The 22,689-nt window shown below is 40.4% G+C and overlaps 2 long non-coding RNA genes across 5 annotated transcripts in view; one reads left to right on the top strand and one right to left on the bottom strand.

The window, feature by feature from the left end:
* Positions 1–12,072, top strand: part of LOC108593116 (uncharacterized) — a 33,980-nt gene extending 21,908 nt beyond the window's left edge. Inside the window, exons 3-4 of one of the 2 annotated variants that reach the window (XR_004728693.3) lie at positions 8,365–8,533; positions 9,407–12,072. This is a non-coding gene — a long non-coding RNA (uncharacterized LOC108593116). Of the gene's footprint in view, positions 1–8,364; positions 8,534–9,370 lie in introns of both variants that reach the window. The other variant, XR_004728691.3, reaches the window with a different exon arrangement.
* On the bottom strand, positions 901–20,260 carry LOC144577758 (uncharacterized). Of its 3 annotated transcripts, none has more exons than XR_013522303.1 (4): positions 19,775–20,260; positions 7,025–14,008; positions 6,532–6,721; positions 901–5,829 (listed from the first exon to the last, which is right to left on the bottom strand). It is a non-coding gene; the product is annotated as an uncharacterized LOC144577758 (long non-coding RNA). The 3 variants fall into 3 exon arrangements; XR_013522302.1 differs by having other exon boundaries at positions 901–6,721; positions 7,025–7,215; positions 7,784–14,008; XR_013522301.1 differs by having other exon boundaries at positions 901–6,721.
* Between the last annotated feature and the right edge of the window lie 2,429 nt (positions 20,261–22,689).

Below are 22,689 nucleotides of genomic sequence, written 5' to 3'. Positions count from 1 at the left end.
AGATAACCCCCAGAATGGGAGAAAATATCTGCAAACTACCCATCTGACAAGGGATTCATAACCAGAATATATAATGAGCTCAAATAACTCATAGGAAAAAAATCTAATACTCTAATAAATAAATGAACAAAAGACCTGAATAGATGTTTCTCAAAAGAAGACATACAAATGACAAATAGGGATATGAAAAGGTGCTCAACATCGTTGATCATCAGAGAAATACAAATCAAAACTATAATAAGATATCATCTTATCCCGGTTTAAATAGCTATTATTGCCCAAAGGTCAGGCGATAATAAATGTTTCTGAGGATGTGGAGAAAAGGAAATCCTTGTACACTGCTGGTGGGAACATAAATTAGTACAACCACTGTGGAGAACAGTTTGGAGTTTCCTCAAAAAACTAAAAATAGAGTTACCATATGATCCAGCAATCCCACTTTTAGGTATATACCCCAAAGAAAGGAAATCTGTGTATCAGAGAGATATCTGCACTCTTATGTTTATTACAACACTATTCACAGTAGTCAAGCAACCTAAGTGTCTATCAGCAGATGAGTGGATACAGAAAGTAAGTGGATAAAGAAATCTACATGTGCACAATGGAGTTCTATTCAGCCATTAAAAAGAATGAGACTGTGTCATTTGCAACAACATGGATGGAACTGGAGGACATTATGTTAAGTGAAATAAGCCAGGCACAGAAAGACGAGCTTTGCATGTTCTCACTTATTTGCGGGAGCTAAAAATTAAAATAATTGATCTCATGAAGATAGATAGTAGAAGGATGGTAACCAGAGACTAGGAAGGGTGGTGGGGAATGGGGGGATGGTTCATGGGTACAAAAAAAAAATTAGAAGGAAATAATAAGGCCCAGTATTTGCTAGCACAACAGGGTGACTATAATAATTAAAAATAATTTAATTGTACATTTTTAAATAACTAAAAGAATATAATTGGGTTGTTTGTAACAGATACACACTTGAGGTGACAGACACCCTATTTACCCTGATGTGATTATTATGCATTACATGCTTGTACCAAAGTTTCTTATGTAACCCATAAACATACACATCTATTATATATCCACAAAAATTAAGAAATAATTTTTTTTTAAAGAACAAACTACTGAACCACACAACAGCATGGATGAACTGTGCTGAACCATGACTCAGCAATCCACTCCTAGGTATAGACCAACAATATATACCTTGGTGTTTAAATATGCACCAAAATACAGTATAGGAATGTTCATAGCAACATTATCATAATAGCCAAAACCCAGAAAGAACCCAAGTGAGCTTCAACAACAGAATGAATAAACATAGGTATATTCACTTAATGAAAATGTATAAAAAGAAATCTAGAAAACAATCCCATTTACAAGAGCTACCAAAAAAATAAAATACTTAGGAATAAATTTAATCAAGGAGGTAAATGACCTGTACACTGAAAATTAAAAAACATTTATGAAAAAATTGAAGACACAAATCAATGCAAAGATATGTGTTCATGAATTGAAAGAATTAATATTGTTACAATGCCCATCCCACCTAAAATTATCTACAGATTCAATACAACCTTTATCAAAATTGCAATGCATTTTTCTTAAAAATATTTAAAGTAGTCCTAAAATTCATGTGTAAATACAAAATACTACAAATAGCCAAGGCAATCATGGACAAAAAGAAGATAGCTGGAGGCATCATACTACCTGATTTCAAATTATACCTTAAAGCTCTAGTAATTAAAACAGCATGATACTGGCATAAAAATAGGTACATCAACCAATAGATAAGAATAGCCCAGAAATGAACCCATGCACATATGGTCAATTGAATTTCAACAAAAATGTCATGCACAATGAAAAAGGGATAGTCTCTTCAATAAATGGTATTGGAAAAACTGAATATACCTACATGCAGAAGAATAAAATTGGGCCTTTATCTCACACCATATACAAAAATAAACTCAAAGTGGATTAAAAAATTAAACATAAGACCTCAAACTAAAACTATTAGAAGAAAACATAGGGGAAAACTACACTTTGATATTGTTAGGGATTTGACTGCAATAGCACAGGCAACAAAACTAAAAATAGACAAATAGGATTACATTGAACTAAAAACCTTCTGCCATGCAAAGAAAACAATTAACTCTAACAAGACCACCTACAGATTGGGAGAGATATTTACAAGCCAGAAGTTAAGGGGTTAATATCCAAAATATATAAGGAAAACTCAATAGCAAAAACACAAATAATCCAGTTTCAAAACTGAATAAGAGATCTGAATAAACATTTCTCAAAAGAAGACATACAAGTATTTAGTAGGTATAATTAAGAATGCTCAACACCACTAATTTGAAAAATGCAAATCAAAACCACAATGCAATATCACCTCACACCTATCAGAATGGCTACAATAAAAAAGACGAAAGGTAACAAGTTGGCAAGGATGTGGAAAAAAGGGAACCCCTGTAGACTGTTGGTAGGAATGTAAATTAGTATAATCATTATGGAAAACAGGATGGAGGTTCCTCAAAAAACTAAAAATAGAACTATCATATGATCCAGCAATCCCATTTCTGGATATTTACCCAAAAGGAAGGAAATCAGCTTATCAAAGAGATGTGCACGCTCATGTTCATTGCAGCAATATGCACAGTAGTCAAGTTATGGAATCAGCCTAAGTGTCCATCAGCAGATAAAGTGATAAGGAAAAATGTGGTATAGATACAACACTATTCAGACTTTAAAAAGAAGGAAATTCTGATCCAGGCATGGTGGCTTGTGCCTATAATTCCAGCTACTAGGGAGGCTGAAGCTGGAGAGTTACTTGAGGCCAGGAGTTAGACTAGCCTGGGTGACAGAGCGAGCACTGGCCTCTCAATAATGAAGAAGAAGAAAGAAAAGGAGGAGGAGAAGGAGAAGAGGAAGAGAGGGAGGACGAGGAAGAAGAAGAGGAAGAGGAGAAGGAGGAGGAGGAAGAGAAAAGAAGAGAAGAAGGAGGAGAAGGAAATTCTGGCATTTCGAATAACAGGGATGTAATTAAAGAACGTTATTCTAGGTGAAATAAGCGAAGTACAGAAAGACAAATACCACACGTTCTCACTTACAGAGGCTGGGGGTGGGGAGAATAGGGAAACGATGGTCAAAGGGTACAAAGTCTCAGACAGGAAAACTAGGGGTTGGGTTTTTTTTTTTAAGACTTATGGCACAGCATGGTGAATCTAGTTACAAATATTGTGCATTGCAAAATCACTGAGGGCAAATTTCAAATGTTCTCATCACAAAAGAAAATATGTATTTGAGGTGATAAATCTTAAAATTACCTTGATGTGGTTATTCCACTTTGTATTCATATGTCATAAGCACTCTGTATTCCATAAATACACACAATTATAAATTGCCATTTTATAACACCATTAAAAATTTTTTTAATGAAGTATAAACTCTTAGATGTAAAAAGATGAATGAACCTCACAGCACAGGGTTGATAGAAGCCTCTGTATGAATTTATTCAGATAAAGTTCACAAACAAGCAAAACTAATGTGGCAATTGAAGTTCAACGAGTGGTTCTAACTGGGGAAAGGTGCAAGGGAGGATTCTGGGGTGCTGTGGATGTCTTTTACATTGATCTGGGTAGTAATTCCACTATGGCGGGTTTTTGTAAGTCATAAGCTCGACGCTTAGGATTTTTGCACTTTATAGGATGCATGACATATCTCAGTAACAAAAGTAAAATACAAAAAAAATAGATATTTTTACATTACTGTTTTAGTCCTATGTAAACCATTCCAGGGAATATTAGAAGAGCACAGGGGGCCCTATTCTGTAGAGACTTCACATGTAAAGAGCTAAAGCTACCATGCATACATTAGATAAAAATTAATACCAAGTGTGTTTTAGGACTGCCTTAATAAATTACCACAAACTCGGTAGCTTAAAATAACAGAGATTTCTTCTTCCATAGTTCTGTAGGCTAGAAGTTCAAAATAAAGGTCTTGACAGGTTCGCACTCCTCTCAAAAGCTCTAGGAGAAGATCCTGTCTTGCCTCCTCCAGGGTGGCTCCTGGCATTCCTGGGCTTGTAGCAGCTTCACTCCAATTCCCGTCTCTGTCTTCACATAACCTTCTTCCCTGTATGTCTTCTCTTATTTCCTCTTGTTATCAGGACACCAGATTTAGGGCTCACACTAATGCCAAGTGACCTCATCTTAATTAGTTACATCTGCCAAGACTCTATCTACAAATAAAATCACATTCTAAAGACATAAATCTTGAGGGGGATGCTACTCAACCTCCTACACAAAGCACTTTTAAATCTAAATTAAGTGGGACCAGGCGCAATGGCTCATGCCTGTAATTCCAGCACTTTGGGAGGCCGAGCCGGGCAGATCACCTGAAGTCAGGAGTTCGAGATCAGCCTGGCCAGCATGGTGAAACTCTGTTTCCATTAAAAATACAAAAATTGCCGGGCGCGGTGGCTCATGCCTGTAATCCCACCATTTTGGGAGGCCAAGGTCGGTGGATCACGAGGTCAAGAGATCGAGACCATCCTGGTCAACATGGTGAAACCCCGTCTCCACTAAAAATACAAAAAATTAGCTGGGCACGGTGGCACGTGCCTTTAATCCCAGCTACTCAGGAGGCTGAGGCAGGAGAATTGCCTGAACCCAGGAGGTGGAGGTTGCGGTGAGCCGAGATCGTGCCATTGCACTCCAGCCTGGGTAACGAGTGAAACTCAGTCTCAAAAAAAAAAATACAAAAATTAGCTGGGTGTGGTGGTATACACCTGTAATCCCAGCTACTCAGGAGGCTGAGGCAAGAGAATCACTTGAACCTGGGAGGCAGAAGTGGCAGTGAGCTGAAATCACGCCACTGCATTCCAGCCTGACAGCCTGGGCAACAGAGCAAGATTCCATCTCAAATAAATAAATAAATAACTCTAAATTAAGTGCTGAATTGTTTGGCCATAGAAATTCAAAGAAAGATGTGATCATTGCAATCTAAAAAATTAGAGACAATGTCATGGGAACGTTAGACCTTGAATCCTGCTACGGAAACAGCAGATTCAGGTGAGCTGTAGTACAGCACAGTCTGGCAGTGGAAGGAAAGCAGCACAGAGGCGGGTCTGAGTGACAGGGAGTACTGGCTGAGGAGGGGAAGAAAATAAGATTGAATAAATAGAGTGAGCCAAGTTATGAGAGTCCTTGAAAGCCTGGCAGATGAATTTAGACTTGGTCTAATCGGAAAAAGGAAATGACTGTAAATTCCTGAGCAGGGAAGTGACATGGTGACAGCAGTGTTTCAGGAAGATTATGTTGGTGACAGTCTGCTGGATGGATTGGAAGCAAAAGGGACTGAAGGCTGATGTATTTTTGTCTTTCCTGTGCTGAATGAATATACGGTAACAAGAGATCAGTAGTTTGATTTTGAAAAAGAAAGCGCACCACTGCAATGACACTCCTAAATCTATCAAAATATGTACCCCATGAATATGTAAAATTATTTGTTAATAAAAAATAAAATATTGAAAAAAAACGCAAAAAAATCTTCCTGATCTCATTCTCAAATGGAAAAGTAGCCCAAGTGCCATTGCATTTGAAAAGCTAATTGCTCCTCAGTTTGAAATTCCTGTTTGGAGAAGAGGCAAGAGCTTACCATAGTTTCAGCATCAGAGTCACCTGAGAGCCTGTTAGAAATGCAGACCCTCAGCAGGGCACGGTGGTTCATGCCTGTAATCCCAGCACCTTGGGAGGCAGAGGCCAGCAGATCACGAGGTCAAGAGATGGAGATGATCCTGGACAACATGTTGAAACCTCATCTCTACTAAAAACACAAAAATTAGTTGGGCATGGTGGCACAAGCTTTTAACCCCAGCTACTCTTCAGGCTGAGGCAGGAGAACCCGCTTGAACCCTGGAGGCGGAGGTTGCAGTAAGCCAAGATTGCACCACTGCACTCCAGCTTGGTAGCAGAGTGAGATTCCATCTCAAAAAAAAGAAAGAAAGAAAGAAAGAGAGAGAGAGAGAGAAAAGAAAGAAAGAAGAAAGAGAGAGAAAGAAAGAAAGAAAGAAAGAAAGAAAGAAAGAAAGAAAGAAAGAAAGAAAGAAAGAAAAAGAAAGGAAGGAAGGAAGGAAGGAAGGAAGGAAGGAAGGAAGGAAGAAAGAAAGAAAGAAAGAAAGAAAGAAAGAAAGAAAGAAAGAAAGAAAGAAAGAAAGAAAGAAAGAAAGAAAGAAATGCAGATCCTCAGGCCCCATCCTAGATCTCTGGAATCAGAATCTACATTTTCACCATGATTCCCAGAAGATTCATGTGCCTATATACTTCATATTAAGTGAGAGGTGCATCGCCATGATAAATTTCTGTTAAACTTCTGTAGCTTTAAAAAAAAAAAAGTGTAACTATATAACTGTTGAAACATGTTAACTTGAAAAAAACAATGAAGAACCTTGTGCCTCCTGTGACAAGGCTGTCACATTGAGACACTCGCCAGTCCCAGAGCTGTGGTTCCTGCTCACCCACTTACCTGTCTCATGGGGAACAACTGTTACACGGATGAAATGGAGACATCTGGTTGCCTCGTGAAATATGTCACTTAGTACATGCAGCTGAAATTGAGACATCTGTCTCCCCCTCATTCTGTGGACTCTTGCTCTAAAGTGACACTTTTTGTCATTTGAAATACATCTTCATATTGCAGTGGCTTCATTTCCTTGCTGTGCAAGTATGAGAGAGGCGGGCATCAGATTGGTGCAGATAAGGAAAAGCAGGACATTCACCTGTCCAGAGCCATGGCAGGACCACCTGCCTTGGAAGCATGGTTCCAATGCAGCTGAGCACTCTCTCCTCTGGCATTCCACTCCCCAGTTGCAAGTGTCAGTAGTTACCCCAGGACATCGAGAGAGTGAAAAATATTTTGTAACTATGCCCTCCATGTCATAGGTTTCTAGAAAAGACTGAGTTTGCAAGGCCATACATTGGAGCAAAGCTTTACAAACTTTAACACATATCCATATTACCTGGGGATCTTGTGAAAACTCAGATTCTGAATCAGTAGGTCCATAGTGAGGGCTGAGATCATGCATTCCCAAAAGGCTTGCAGGTGATGCTGATGCTGGTGCCTGAGGACCGCACTCTAAGTAACAAGATCAGTTACTTGGCAAGGTTACATCAAGCAAGTAGAGAAAGTGGTATCACAGTAGAAATACCTCTGCAGATGGAAAGGAATGAAGTCAAAGATAAGAGAGTACATGACCAGACTTGAAATGCAGAATAGAAAAGGTGGTAAAAAAAAAAGAAAGGTAATTTTTTAAAAAAAATTAAATAAAGATGAAAACATAAAAGGAGTTTTATCGATATTAGAGCTGGGCTAGTCTAGTAAACTCGAATTTGGTTAACAATACTTCTACCAGAGACATCCACAGCTCGCTATGCCTGATGGGGATTTTCAAGTCCCTAGGCCAGCAGGATGATAGGAAAAAAAATATTGACTCTGGCAGACAGGATCTTTCTCACTGATCCTGGACATCTGGTCACTAAATCTTTCAGAAGGGCAGATTAGAGATGGTGAATTGAAAACCCCTCCAGCAGAAGCACCAATAGTGATTTTTAAATGAGTATGGAAGCCAGCCAATCTCTTGCCACAGGATCTGCAAAATCACATTATGTATTCAGTGTTACAGTAGAAACAAAAGAAAAAATCTACCAGACCGTATTTTTTCAAGACCCTGAAGGGTTACAAGGGCAGTAAAAAGAGTAAAATGAAGAAAATTATTCACCCACAATGCATCATGACTTAAGCAGGTCACGCAATCTGTAGTAAGGGAATTTCCATAGGGCAGTAGGAAACTTGTGCCACAAGCTTAACATTGAAAACAAGGCCTGTGTATCCTGACGATGTTGCTCATGGGATAGTAACTTTCCAAACTGAACACTTCACAGTCAGCCGACTTTATACACAGTTCATGTGTCGGGAACCGAGGGCAGGCCTAAACTCCATTCACAATTTGTCTTTCTGTAACAATATTGAAAAATTGTTTTATAAAGGTGGCGGGGGCGGGGAGGCTGCTGCAAAGAGACAAGACAACATAAAATTCAAAGAAAGATCAGTCGACCCAGAGAAATCTCCGAATGCCATCATCCCGCCCCCTAATGCTGTCACTAACAGGGAAAGCAGGTGATGTAATTAAATTAGCTACACCATATAAGCTGTCAGTAAAATCTTATTTTCCAATGGGAATGAGCTGTACTTACGTTGAATGCTGAAATTAAGTTACATACTTTCTTATGTATTCTGATTTTTGCCTTCTCTGATTCAACTCAAAGACTGAATAGAGGCCTTGGCCTATTTTCTCGTAAGGAACACAGTACAACATGCTCTGGTGTCTGTCTTCCTGATCCTGCTCCTGTGTCACCCAATGCTGGAGTCTCAGTGCCTGGGTCAGCTGAGAGGGGGACCCTGCTCCCCTCCACCTCACCTCCTACTCATCACCTCTGACGCTGGACCTTTATGTGGAGATAAACAATAAGTAAGATGAGCCATAAACTGTATCCTCTCTCCGTCCCACTTTTACCCTCATCAAGGCAGTATGTGAGACCACCAGGGCATTCTGACCATCCCATCTCATGGCGTACCCATAACCCAGTTCTTGATTCAGATATAAAACTGATCAGGAGGCATGGCCTCAAAATCCAAATAGATAGTGGATTCTACCATGGCAAGTGGGGTGCATCAAGAAGGAAGCTGCTGTAGAAGAGCATGGAGATGAGCACGAGCCCTGCGATCCGGCTTGAGGGTCTCACTTCTGCCACAGAGCAGCTTTGACAAAAGGGCACAGTACACTACTTCTCCGAGCTTCTGTTTTCTCATCTGAGAATACAGATAACAATGCCGATACCACAAGTGCTTGAGGATCAGGTGAATGCATTTTAAAGCGGCAGATTCTTGGCCACTTGCCCTACAATGTTTTTAAAAGGAGTCTGGGGCAGGAAACAAAACTGGACAGGTGCTTACAATTGAGTCGACAAGCGCTCACTTGCCATTTCTATTTTAAAAGCCATCTTCCTCTTGAGATTTTCTCCTTTAACAGACAAAAATATCCATAACTTTTCTCTGATGTTCCATATGCCTTTGAGACTATTCTTAATTATTTAGGCCCTATAGCTAAGGCCATTATAATTTTTCTTAGATCTTTTAACATTTTCTGTTTGAGAATTTTATCAACCTTAGGATTTCTATGAACATATTTGATGGAGTAAATTAATGATGCTTGCCAGAGGTGAGGTGTCCTCTTATCTAGTACATGAATTAAACTCCACTTGTAAAATGATGAAATTTTCTCTTTCTTATCATTCTTCAAAAACAGAACACTCTTCCTTCTTTCCCTGCAATACCCTCACAGACGGTGAATCCCAGTTCCTCCGCCTCCTTCCAAGCACCGAGACAGCCCTGAACAGATTGTGAAGCCTGCTTTGGGAAAGGAAACCAGCAAGTCTCAGCCTCATGGCTTAAGCAGGGATTCAGGCTCTCATGCAGGAGGCATGATTGCCAGCGAAGCACCAGGCATGCTGCTGGTGGCTCTGTGACAGAAGCAACACAGCATGTCTCCAGCGTCCAACACGTGGCATTCCCTCAGGCTGGCCTGCTTGCCCCCACACCCCTCATCCCGCATCCCCATCTGGTCGCTCATCACAATGGCTCTGCTGACTTCATGCTCAATGTCTTGGGCCTTCCTGCTGTGGGCCATGGGACCTTATTTAGAGCCATTTCTTCCCACCAAGGAGTTAAGCATACATATTTTCAACAATACAACCATCTGGACATCTGACACCAGTCACCAAGTAATTAGTGGGGAATGTTACAGCATATCCAGAGATATTTAATAAATATTTCTTGAATGAATTAAGGAGGCTCAGCAACTCCACATATGCTCACACCAGAAGAGGATGACAGAGACGGCTCTTGTACTTCTCTGGGCCCCTCCTACATACCTTTGAAGAGCCCCATTCCTCTGACCACACTATACCGGTTATATATATAGTACCCTTGTGTCCCACCCTTGGGGGACTAATCTCAATCTCCCTACTCCTCTTCAGCAATCTCATCCCTTATTTCTGCTCAAATCATCACCTGCATTCCAATAATTGCCAATATTTATTTCTAGCCCACAGCACTTCCCCCAGCAAACTTGAAAATCAAACTATCTGATGGTCATTCCCATCAAATATCCATAGGCATCTCAAACTTAGCATATCCAACACTGAATTCTTTTTTTTTTTTTTTTTTTTTTTGTAGTCAGGGTCTCATTCTGTCGCCCAGGCTGGAGTGCAGTGGTGCAATCACAGCTCATTTCAGCCTTGAACTCCTGGGCTCAAGTGATCCTCCTACTTCAGACTCCCCAGTAGCTGGGATTACAGGCATGCGCCAACACACCTGTCTAGTTTTTCTTTATTTTTAAAGACAGGGTCTCACTGTGTGACCCAGGCTGGTGAATTCATTGTTTGATCCCTAATGTGCTCCTCCACCTTTATGTCCTATCTCAGTTGGTGGCCTCAGCATTCACCCTAAAGATCCTAGAAATAGTCCTCAATTTCTCTAACTCCTACCTCCACTCCCATGCGCTCAGTTTCCAAGTTCTGCTGGTTTTACTTCCTAAGTCTTATTTGACTCTGTCCTTTCTCCTCCCTTCCAGTCTCCCCAGTTCTGCCTCTAATCCTCAACCTCTCTAGTCTGGAATGTTGCATTAGTCCCTAACTAGTCACCCTGGCTTCTTCCTTCAAGCCCAGTAAAGAAGTAAGAGTGGGCCAGGCGTGGTGGCTCATGCCTATAATCCCAGCACTTTGGGAGGCCAAGGCGGGTGGATCACTAGGTCAAGAGATCGAGACCATCCTGGTCAACATGATGAAACCCCGTCTCTACTAAAAATACAAAAAATTAGCTGGGCGTGGCGGTGCGCGCCTGTAGTCCCAGCTACTTGGGAGGCTGAGGCAGGAGAATTGCTTGAACCCAGAAGACGGAGGTTGTGGTGAGCCGAGATCATGCCATTGCACTCCAGTCTGGGTAACAACAGTGAAACTCTGTCTCAAAAAAAAAAAAAAAAAAAAGAAGAGTGAGCTACATAAACACAAATCTGATTCAATCATTTTTTTGTTTGAAAATCTTCAAATAGTTCTTCTTCAATTAACTGTAAAGCTCATAGCAGGGGTTTATGGTTATATACAACATATCTTCCTGGTTACACACAACATCAGTTTTTCTCAGACTTGGATGGGCACACTTCATTTTTATATAAAAATAAACACCATTGTATAATAGAATACAATGCATAATTTGCACTAAGTTTAATTATAACATTTGGAAACTGAAAATCCAGTGCCTTAGTGGCCCATACCTATGATTGCTTAACCTCAACCCCTCTTCACTCCTCCTTCCCGCAGTAAGTTCTATTTGTTATTTCTTGTCATTCCCAAGGGATGTCTCCCATGTATTCCATAGAAGCCAGGCATTTCATATACTTTATGTGCTATGGTAGTCCCAGAGTCTAGAATAAGATCTGGCACATAATAGGTACTCGGTAAATATTTATTGAGTAAATAAATGAACCAACAACCAGTCTGCCAGCTGACTTCACTACAAGGCTAGATGTGCTTTGTCCTTTCACTTTGGCTCTGTGATATGGTTTCGATTTGGTCCCCTCCAAATCTCACGTTGAATTGTCATCCCCAGTGTTGGAGGTGGGGACTGGTAGGAGGTATTTGGGTCATGGGAGGGAATCTCAGTTCTATCTCAGTTGGTGGCCTCACCATCCACCCTAAGAATCCTGGAAATTGCAGTAATGAGTGATTTCTTGCTCTGAGCTCACATTGGTCGTTAAAAAGAGTGTGGTACAAACCCCCCCACACCACATCTTGCTCCCCCTCTCACCATGTGAGATGCCTGCTCCTGCTTCACTTTCCACCATGAGTGAAAGCTCCCTGAGGCTTCCTGAGAAGCTGAGCAGATGACGGTGCCATGTTTCCTGTACAGCCTCCAGAACCAAGAATCAATTAAACTTCTTTTCTTTATAAATTACCCAGCCTCAGGTATTTCTTTATAGCAATGCAAAAATAGACTACCACACGCCACTGTTTCCCACTTTTCCACCTCTGCAGACTGCTCAGCCACTCAGAGAAACATCCTAGCTGCCCCTGCCAACCGTCAAGGTTATACCATTGTCCATGCCAAAGGACATGACAGAATAAAGCTGGATCCATGCAGATGCAGGACAATGGTCACCTAAGCTCTGAAACAGTTCTGTTTGTGCCTAGAGGCTCAAACACCCTTGGGGTCTCACCAGTTCCTGGCTAACTCTCTTTGTAGGCAGCTCAGAATCAATCCACAGGGTCCCGTAGAGCCCATACCAAACATCCTCTCTCCCCAACCTGTTATAAAGTGATGACATCCACACATAACAATGGCAACAAACCTCCTGGAGGAAGCTGTAAACCAAACGTGCTTACTACGAGTATAAAACTAAAAAGAAATTCCATTATTTGGGCAAGCCTGTCAGCAATTTGGAGAGTTTCCCTAGAAAACTATTCGGCCTCTAGACCTCAGCTTAAGTGCTCCCACTGTAAGAACGCGCCTGGTCCTTTACATCCTCATCCGAAACTACACACTCCCTCAAAACCTAATGCCTACTTCTGCTACCACAGGGTGCAGCCTCAGGCTTGTGGGGCCTTAAGCTAGCACAGTTTTCAAGACCCTTTTTAAGCAAAAGAATACAAAATTACAAATATAAAATTAGAATGCCAAGATACTATTATTATAAAGGGAAAAATTACTCTAATACAGATTTTTTAAATCTGAAAAATATACTACCTATCCAAAATATAGAAAAAAACACATATTTCATTAATTAATGCCCTGATTTCTCTAGAATACCTTTCCTGCCTGTTTTCCTATTTGTTGGTTGCATACTCTTTATCGTCTCTTTAACAATAATTTCGTATCATTACTTTTCATAGAGAGAGGAGGAATAGAATTTGATCTTTCTGATGCAACAATTGATCAGAATTTTTTTTATTATTGATAGTTGGGCTTTATAAAACATGCTACATTATACACAGACAAAATCTCTGTATTGTTACAAACACAGAATTTCTGATAAATTCTATTTCACATGATTCTTCTCAAAAAATAACATACAGTTGTCATTTTATATTAAACATCGTCCATTTAAACTGAAGATAAATGAGAATCAAAGCCTTCACTTACAGATTGAACGATGGGAAGAATTTTCCGAGGACTAGCTTCTGGCTCCATACATTTCCAATCTTGTTTTGTCTCCACGCACTTTCTTTTTGTGCCAGGAGTGTGGAATATATTCACATCCAGTTAAAACTGGCCCTGTCATGTCCCAATGTTAGGTGAGTTGGCATAATGAGCAATGCAAGAATTCCTAGAAGACATTTCTACACCAAGATGAGTAACAATAGCTTCAATATACATGAAAGTAACTGAAAAACACATAAACATAATGCATCCTCAGCTCAATTCCCTTTATTGAAATCCCAAAAATGCCCACTGCTAGTCTGTTATTTAACACAAGCAGAAGTGACATTCATGGGAAGTCAGAATAGAGAGAGAGTATGCTCTTACCTGAGTGTGATTAAAACAGTTAATATTTGCATATTTTACAAAAACATATGACCATGTGAACACTTTGCCAGGGCCTTGGAACAGGCCCAGGGAGTGAGAGTTCTGAAGCTTAAGCTTCATTAACTTCACAGAAAAATCCATTTCTAATCACTGCACTTACCAGATTGCATATTAATTAATTAATCATGATAGCTGGGAAATGATGGCTAATGAAAAGGAAGAAGTCAGGCAGATCTTGAGAAACTGCAGGAACTGGTGGATCAGCTCTATTCATTTCAAGACACGTAGTGTTGAGAATGCTGGGGGGAAGCAACAGGATGTGCAGGAAGAGATGCAGAAGACCCTGAAGGAGATGTTGAAGACCCTGTGGCAGATGGAAGAAGTCGTGGGTTTAATCCAGGTCAAGGTGCAGCAGGGATGCTGACTGGGAAGGCACTGGACATGACTACAGACTGTGTCTCTATGGCTAAGGAATTTCTATCAAAGGCTGTGAAGCTGGAGCCTGAGCTGGTGGAAGTCTGACACCAGTTGGGTAAGAGGTACTAGAGAAAAGGGAATATTGCAGCTGCAAGAATAAAGTCTCCCTACAAAACCTGTTGACAGTGCTTCACCAGCTGTGGAGTCACACTGGAGATGAATATTCTTATCATGTCATGGACAGTGACCAACAGGCTAAATTGGCTGTGAAGATGAATGTGCACAATGGCCGCTCCTGGCCCTTTCTGGAGCCATACTTTTCACTTCAATAACAGATCCCTAAGATCTCCCAGCAAGCCTTCTGCCTAGGTCCAAACAGAGAAGGCTGGCAGGAAGCTTCCAGCAATCCTGACCTTCATCGAAACAGAGTGATGTTACAGAAACATAAACCAGTAATGAGAAGGTCCTGAGGCTTTTCTTTAGCTGAAGCACTGAACCCTGGCTGGCCAGAGCTCCGGCAACAAGAGCAACTCCTGGAATTCCTGGAGAGAACAGCCAGCCTCTTTGATAGCAAGGGAAAGATAAAGAACAAAAAGCTACCAAGCTAGGAAGCTTGCACTCAGCCCATCTAGGCCCTTGTGGTGATGGGTGCTGCCCAGTCAGTCTCTGGACAGAAGGTGACCCCAGAGCTCAAGCCACTAAGAGTGCTACACTGTGTCTTAGTCCTTTCGGGCTGCTATAACAAAATATCTTAGACTGAGTGGCTTATAAACAACAGGAATTTATTTCTCACAGTTTTGGAGACTGGGAAGGCTAAGATCAAGACACCAGATTTGCTGACTAGTAAGAGCCCCTTCCTCATAGACAGTGTATTCACACTGCACCCTCACTTGGTGGAAGAAACAAACAAGCTCCCCTTGGCCTCTGTGATAAGAGTGCTAATCCCATTTATGAGGATTCCCATGTCATTATCTACTTCCCAAGTCTCCACCTCTTAATATTATCACTTCAAGGGTTAGGACTTCAACAGATGAATTTGGTGGGGGACACAAGCATTCAGACTATAGCATACATTTTCAGTATATTTACTTATTCAACAAGAATTTAGTGAGTTCCTACTATATACCAGGTGTTGTGTGCTAGGGCCTAGGGATTCCACCATGAGTTAAATCAGGCATAATCCCCAGTCACATGGAATATAGAACCATAGGGAGGACACAGACATTGATTAAATTATCACACTAATAGCAGGATAATTACAAACTGAGGTAAGTGCTGAGAAAAAAAGTACCGACCTCCATAATGAAGGACCTTGGCCTATCATTTGATTAAAAATAGCTTCTGTACAAAACAAGGTTTGAAGGATGAAGAAGAATGAACTAGTTGAAGATGATCAGCCTTCAAAAACAGCATCCAAATGAAGGAGCAGCATGTACAAAATTGCTGTGGTAAGAAGGAGCTGGAAATTATCTGTTGCTTTTCCTAATCCACTCTTTACCTTTCTTTACCCTGCCTTGTACCCCAAAAGGTTAACCTCTATCTGTCAACCATATACTTGGCCTTCTGGCTTCTTACTTTTAGTCAATTGTTTAGGGTATTTATTTTCCTGATTCTCTCCCTGATGGGCCTTGGGTTGGCTATAGCTGTGATCTTTTTTCTAAGGCACAGTTCCAATTGGGTAAAGTTACTCAAAAAGCTTTATCCTATAGCTACAGCTAGTGGCATCTCAGAGACCTGTAATTAATCCTGCTTGTATCTAAAGGGCCTATGTTCTTGATAACTAAGCTTTCAAATGCTTCATCATCCCCTATCAACTCCCTTGTAAACAGTACCTCATAAACTCTCCTCAGTTACACAGTTTGATTGTGTCAGATAGGAATGTGACCTATGATTATCCCTCAGTATTGTGGAGGATTGGTTCCAGGACTCCTCAGGATACCAAAAACGATGCTCAAGTCTCTAATGTAAAATAGCATATTATTTGCATATAACCTATGCACGTCCTCCTATATACTTTAAATCATCTCTAGATTACTTGTAATACATAATACAATGTAAATAGTTGTAATACCACATTGTTTAGGAAATAATTACCAAAAAAAAGTCTACAGTACAGATGATATTTTTGCCCAAATATTTTCAGTCTGCCATTGTTGAATCCAGTAGTATGGAACCCACAGATGCAAAGAGTAGACTGCAATATATGTAAGAAACCAAAAGAAGATGGTCATGTGAAATGAAAACTGTAGTGCAAGATGTGGCTGGAAATCTCCCCAGGAACAACAAGACTGTCTAGAGTCTTCTGAGTCATTTTGACAATTGGGATGTTTATCCTAAGAGCAATGCACTAACATTGAAAATTTTAAAGCAGAAAGGACATAAGAGGGTTTGCCGCTTGATCAAAGTTAGATTGGAGTGGGTTGAGAAGTAAGTGGGAAGTGAGAAAATGAAGATACCAAGGATTGTCATCATTCATAAGAAGCTTGGTTTTGAAAGAAGGAAAGCTTTAAAATAGAAGTTGGATAAGGAATATATGAGCAGTTGAAAGCTTTATTAAAAGATAAAGAAGAATGAGAATGAGAATGTTGGAGGGAATGTAAATTCCAGGTAGGAGAATGCAGTAGGATGTTCATGAAATAAATAAAGAGAGGGTTAGAGTTAGAAGGCAGGAAAAGGCACAGACGATGGCACTGGCCATAGACAGAGAAGCCCCTGTTTCGGTGTAAGAAACAGAAGAGGATAGATTCAAACAGAAGCCTTTGCATTTGCACAGTTGTTGGGTAGCAGGAAATTGATGGTGGGGCTTTCCATCATTTCACTTCAACTTTCTTTGTAAGACAGAAAGAAAAGTTATTCATCTTGAGAGTCAGAGAAAGGATTGGGGTGCAGTGGGAAAAGTTGAGAGCAGTGAAGACAGTTTGAAATATTTGTTATTAGGAGTGGAAGTGTGACTTGGATTAAAAGGTTGTAGCAGGAAGGCCACACAGCTTTGAGAACACCTTTGAATTTCAATATTGACATGAATGTTCCCCTTCCCCACTCTATTTTATGCCCGCTGATCCCATGAGATTTAAGTGGATCTAGCCTTGACTGGGATGCTACACTTAGACAAAGGACAAGCACTTGAGTTATCGGTCCAGGGATGGTATGGTTCAGCTGTGTCCCCACCCAAATCTCATCTTGAATTGCAGTTCCCATAATCCTCTTATGTCATGGGAGGGACCCGGTGGGAAGTAATTAAATCATGGGGATGGTTACCCCCATGCTGTTCTTGCGATCGTGAGTGGGTTCTCACAAAATCTGATGGTTTTGTAAGGGGTTCCCCACCACACCCACCTTAGCTCTGCACTTCTCCTTGTTGCCACCATGTAAAGAAAAACGTGTTTGCTTCCCCTTCTACCATGATTGTAAGTTTCTTGAGGCCTCCACAACCAGACTGAAGTGTGAGCCAATTAACCCTCTTTTTCTTATAAATTACCCAGGCTCAGATATGTCTTTATTAGCAGCATGAGAATGGACTAATACAAGGGATAAGCACATGACCCAAGCTAGGCCATTCCAAGTCAGGCCTGAAAATGTCATCACCATTCTAGGCAGAGGTTGCAGTGAGCCGAGATTGCACCACTGCACTCCACCCTGGGCAACAAGAGTGAAACTCCATCTCAAAAAATAAGTATAAAGATAATGTAAGGTTAGTTAAGTCTGTTCTTTCCCTCTCACTGGTATTAAAAGTATAAAGAGGCCAAGCACGGTGGCTCATGCCTGTAACCCCTCGGCACTTTGGGAGGCTGAGGCAGGTGGATCACCTGAGGTCAGGAGTTCAAGACCAGCCTAGCCAATATGGTGAAACCCCAACTCTACTAAAAATACAAAAAATTAGCAGGGCATGGTGGCAGGCACCTGTAATCCCAGCTCTTCAGGAGGGTGAGGCAGGAGAATCGCTGCTTGAACCCAGGGGCAGATGTTGCAGTGAGCCGAGATTGTGCCACTGCACTCCACCCTGGGCAACAAGAGTGAAACTCCATCTCAAAAAATAAGTATAAAGATAATGTAAGGTTAGTTAAGTCTGTTCTTTCCCTCTCACTGGTATTAAAAGTATAAAGAGGCCAAGCACGGTGGCTCATGCCTGTAACCCCTCGGCACTTTGGGAGGCTGAGGCAGGTGGATCACCTGAGGTCAGGAGTTCAAGACCAGCCTAGCCAATATGGTGAAACCCCAACTCTACTAAAAATACAAAAAATTAGCAGGGCATGGTGGCAGGCACCTGTAATCCCAGCTCTTCAGGAGGGTGAGGCAGGAGAATCGCTGCTTGAACCCAGGGGCAGATGTTGCAGTGAGCCGAGATTGTGCCACTGCACTCCACCCTGGGCAACAAGAGTGAAACTCCATTTCAAAAAAAAAGTATAAAGACAATGTAAGGTTAGTTAAGGCTGCTAGATGTCACCTTGTCATGAAGCTGGAGAGAAAAACAGAGCCCTGATTAAACTGTTTGAATGTCTAGATCCAGCCATGCCTGAAGCTTGACCACTCCTTTAACTTTCTTCTTACATAAGCCAACAAATTTCTATTTTTGCTTAAGCTAGGTTAAGTTGGGTTTCTGTCTAATTTACACATTAAAAATTATATTGTAGTCTTAAATTTATACTCCTACCAACATTTTATCTCACTTTCTCCAGAAATGCTTCACTGCTTGCATATAGGCATGGACAAATGTAGGTGATGACTAGGGTTTATCTAGGGGAAGGGTTTTGCCACAGAAGTGAGCAATAAGAAAAAGGCACAAGAGAGGGAGTGTAAGCCCCATAGTCAACTTTCTTTCCTTTCATCTGTATGCCAGACCACACATGCCTGTGGTTAGGATTACAACTAGAGGACACACATATTTGAGGGTAAGTTCCCACTGAGAAAAATCTAATCTGGTCATCCCTCTCAATCTCTCCACCCCCAACTCCCTTACCACTGGCCATAGCAAGGAGACTCCTGGCAACACCACATTTCCTGCAGACAAGACGGCTTCTGGAGTGACATGCTACTGATATTAAAGAAAGGAGAATAGAAAGGGAACCAAAATAAGTGGGGGGCGATTTTAAAATGTAAAAATAAGTCTAAAACAATTCTAAAAAGAACTCAACCTGTTGTATCTCCAGGTACACCAGAAGTAACAGTCAGCAATTGTTGAAATCAAGACAAAGTGATTATAATTAGCCTTTCCAACTACATACTCGTTATATTTTCCTATCAGGAACAGAGCACAGGAAAAATGCCGTAGCCCCATGAATCATCTACACTTGTGCCTGGCAGGAAACTTCTAATAATTTATACATTCCATCTGGTTGCAACTTAAAAGACTAATTACCAGTGGTACCAACTAATACTAATGATTAATGGGTGAGGTTCTTAAAAATGAGGCCAACAGGAGCCCCAAACTCAGCATGACTACAAACAGACAAAAAGTTTTACTTTGATATAAGCAGATGGTATTTAGTGCTTTCAGTCTGATACAGGTGAAAGGCAGTCCCCTTATATTTAAGCTTTGTTCCAAAATCAATAATGTAAAATGTCACTTGTGTCTTTGCATGATCACCTCTACCTTCTGAATAGCTAAGAACATAAAGATGTTTTTGAAAGAAGAAAAGGCCATCTGGCCCACCCTAGTTACCATTTATGGTTAATTATTATTAATATTAATAATTGTACATAAAAGCACACAAACCTTGAGGCTGCTAAGTCCTTCAGTAGACATTATAGATCAGGTAAGTCTTTCGAAGCCACAAAGCTGAAAAAGTAATTAGCTAGTAAATCGCACTGAAAAAAGTATTTAATCAAAATAAAAGTTGAGCTTCTGTACAGTATGTAATGACCTTTTCCTGAAAGACTATATATTTTCTCATCCCATTTTCATACCAGATTCAATTCCCATTGCCCTTTGAAGTCAAAGTCACCTTTGTACACAGAAGATACAGGTGAAAACTTAGAAGCAGATGAAGAACAGAGTTCTAGTTTTATCGTATATAGCTTTATAAAGCATCATGAAACCTTAAAAAAACATACATACAGTCACTATAAAATACAAATAGCTTGTCTCAGAAAATGCCTTCTTCCACGAGGTCAAGATATCGAGACCATCCTGGTCAACATGGTGAAACCCCGTCTCTACCAAAAATTCAAAAAAATTAGCTGGGCATAGTGGTGCGCGCCTGTAATCCCAGCTACTCAGGAGGCGGAGGTTGCGGTGAGCCGAGATCGCGCCATTGCACTCCAGCCTGGGTAACAAGAGCGAAACTCGGTCTCAAAAAAAAAAAAAAAGAAAGAAAAAGAAAATGCCTTCTTCAAAATTAGGCTTTATCTTTATAATGCCTGGTGTTGTGTTTTGTTTTGTTTGTTTTTTTTTTTTTGAGACGGAGTTTCACTCTTGTTACCCAGGCTGGAGTGCAATGGCGCCATCTCGGCCCACCGCAACCTCCGCCTCCTGGGTTCAGGCAATTCTCCCACCTCAGCCTCCTGAGTAGCTGAGATTACAGGCACGCACCACCATGCCCAGCTAATTTTTTGTATTTTTAGTAGAGACGGGGTTTCACCATGTTGACCAGGATGGTCTGGATCACTTGACCTCGTGATCCACCCACCACGGCCTCCCAAAGTGCTGGGATTACAGGCTTGAGCCACCGCGCCCAGCCTATAATGCCTGTTTTAATTTACTTTTAAAATATTGTAAATAGAAGATATTTTATTCTATCTAATATTGAAGATCAGAAAACTACTGTGACTTCGCTGGAACTATACTATTAGTAATCGGAGTTTATAGCATCTTAGTTTATTATTGAAACCACTGAATCAGGTATTCTCAAACGTTTTTGTCCCATACATACTTTTCTTGTTAATTCACAGTATTCATGCTTTTATGGCTTATATTCCACTAAAAAAAAAAATCAAAAATTCTAGGATTTGTCACATTTATTATGTCCTTAATTATTATTAAAACAATATAGAGCTCGACAATTTCCTTATGCAAAAAAAGGAAATAATCTTATGAGGTAATATATGGAAAGCTCATAGCACAGTTGCATGACACAGAGTGTTTCATAAATAGAATAATTGTCACAAACATAGTTTTATTTTTTTCCCCATTTCTTCGATTCACTTTTCCTTCTTTCCTTTCCCCACATTGAGCTATTGGCTGCATTGTTACATACTGCACATCTCTCAGAATCCCAGAGAATTATCCCGTGATAATTATTATCTGTTTTTCCTCTTTTCTCCTAATAAGTTCCAACATAGTCCTTTTTTTTTTAACTGAAATCTTACTAATTACTATTAAGCCTCTTCTGTTTGCAAATAATCTCCAAAGGTCTTTTGCAACTATATTCTCCAAAGCATTTGCGCTGCATCATCACCACAGTACATCTGTCTTTTGCTGTGGCACACATGAAGCCCAGTAGCTTCTTCCCACCTGTCTAACAGACAACGCTTTTAACTGTCTTCTCCACTTGTTCTTCTCTTAACTCAGTAATGCATGCACTTGAAGTCGGCAGAAATTCATTGCACATAAGTAGATATTACATTCTTCCAACAACAGTGCTTCTCCAGCCCGTAACCTCTGACCTGTACTATTTTTGTGCTATTTAAAATAGGAAAGGAAGAGAGGCAGGATTGCTGACTCAACAGGAGGCAGCACCTAAGCCCAGTTCTGATTACAAGTGTCAAGTTCTTTCTGAAATATTTCTGAGGAGTGAGAGAACAAGCAGATTTATAGGGTACATACTTCACTGGTTTTTATTTTGGTGGTACGTGTAGATGAGAAAAGATTAAGAGCCCAAACAAATGTCTAAATCATTGTGCACACTCCTGTAGTACGTTTCCCAGCCATTGGCACTATGGACAGCACTCTGCGAGGGAAAATCGCCCCCTGCCTTGATCCTCCCGGGAAATGCAAGGGAAAAAAATCCCAAAGAATTAGGAGGGAATTTCCAAATTGTCAAAATGTCATAATTCTTATGAAATATATCATGAGAAAAAATGATTCAATTTTTAAAATGAATTATCTTTGAAGTTTTTAATACCAAAAACTAATTCAAGGGTTTGGATATGGTGCCATTCAAGGCATGATTTAGATTTAAGATGTAAGGGCTAAGGATACTATTTCTCCCAGAAATACAAGTCTAGAGGAAGAATAATATAGTGATTAGAAAACAACAGAGTTTCATGTCTCATGGCGCTGAATTCAAATCCCAGCTTGAACACTCTAACCAAGTAAAATCAGACAAGTTACTTAACCTGTCAAGCATCTAAACATTATGTATGATACTCAACCTCTCAAGTTTCTCTAAGCACTATCTGTATAACAGGGGCACTACTGCCTTGCTCTGAGATTTAATTAGAGCAACGAAGGTAGCAAGATTTGCAACCATTAAACTAGTTGGTGGCAATTATTACATAAAATTTACTTTTTAAAAAAATTATGGTCACAAACAAAAAGAAATGGATGCCTACAATTGAAGTTCTTATTTTACTGAGGATAATATTTGGGGCAGAGGAGCCTTTCCTAGCTTTTCAAATGACACTAAACAAGAAGTAACTTTTTTCCCACCTGAAACCTAGTCTCCCTTTTATATCTCAATCAGTCCCACT

The sequence above is a fragment of the Callithrix jacchus genome, chromosome 9, assembly GCF_049354715.1.
Source record: "Callithrix jacchus isolate 240 chromosome 9, calJac240_pri, whole genome shotgun sequence".
Taxonomy (NCBI): Eukaryota; Metazoa; Chordata; class Mammalia; order Primates; family Cebidae; genus Callithrix; species Callithrix jacchus.
This window is presented reverse-complemented; position numbering and strand designations above follow the sequence as displayed.